This window comes from Polypterus senegalus, chromosome 15 (assembly GCF_016835505.1).
Source record: "Polypterus senegalus isolate Bchr_013 chromosome 15, ASM1683550v1, whole genome shotgun sequence".
In the NCBI taxonomy this organism is placed as follows: domain Eukaryota; kingdom Metazoa; phylum Chordata; class Cladistia; order Polypteriformes; family Polypteridae; genus Polypterus; species Polypterus senegalus.
Window position 1 is genome coordinate 71604328 of NC_053168.1, and position 621 is coordinate 71604948.

Sequence of the window (621 nt, forward strand, 5' to 3'; positions counted from 1 at the left end):
GCTGGGATCATTCTCTCTTGTTTTTTATCCTTACCTTAAAGTTTTTTGGCCTATGAGCATCTTCTTCCAGTAATACATGTTGTACATTTTTTTTCACATTATAAATAAAAAGCTCCTCAGCATTTTTCTTAAAGCCAACTAGCCAGGGGTTTAATAAACCAGTTAGCCTAATGTATGTCATAAATACAGAAATTTCCAAAATGTTCCTAGTATTTTCGCTTCCTCACATGAGGTACAAAAAGAGGGGACCTAATTAAGTATGGCCCTGTCCACACTAGCACATTTTCATTTCGTTTTGCTGTTTTCAACTGGCATAAACAAAAACATTTGAAAACGCTTTTGAGAAATGGCAACTTTTGAGAATTCCAGTACCACATTTCACTGTGGACAGGCAGAAACAAAGATTTTTTTGAAAACATGCAGACTCTGTTGCTCTATGTTTGGTTTGTGCTGATTATGTGGCTCTTTCATAATTGGATCCTGCTCATTACAACATCTCATTCTCTGATTGGTCACCCTTCACAGAAGAAAAATGTATAACTGGTGAATCAGCGACAGGGTCATTGGTGCCCAAGACTCATCAATGTGCAAAGGCTATCCCATATGCTCCAATTACACAGA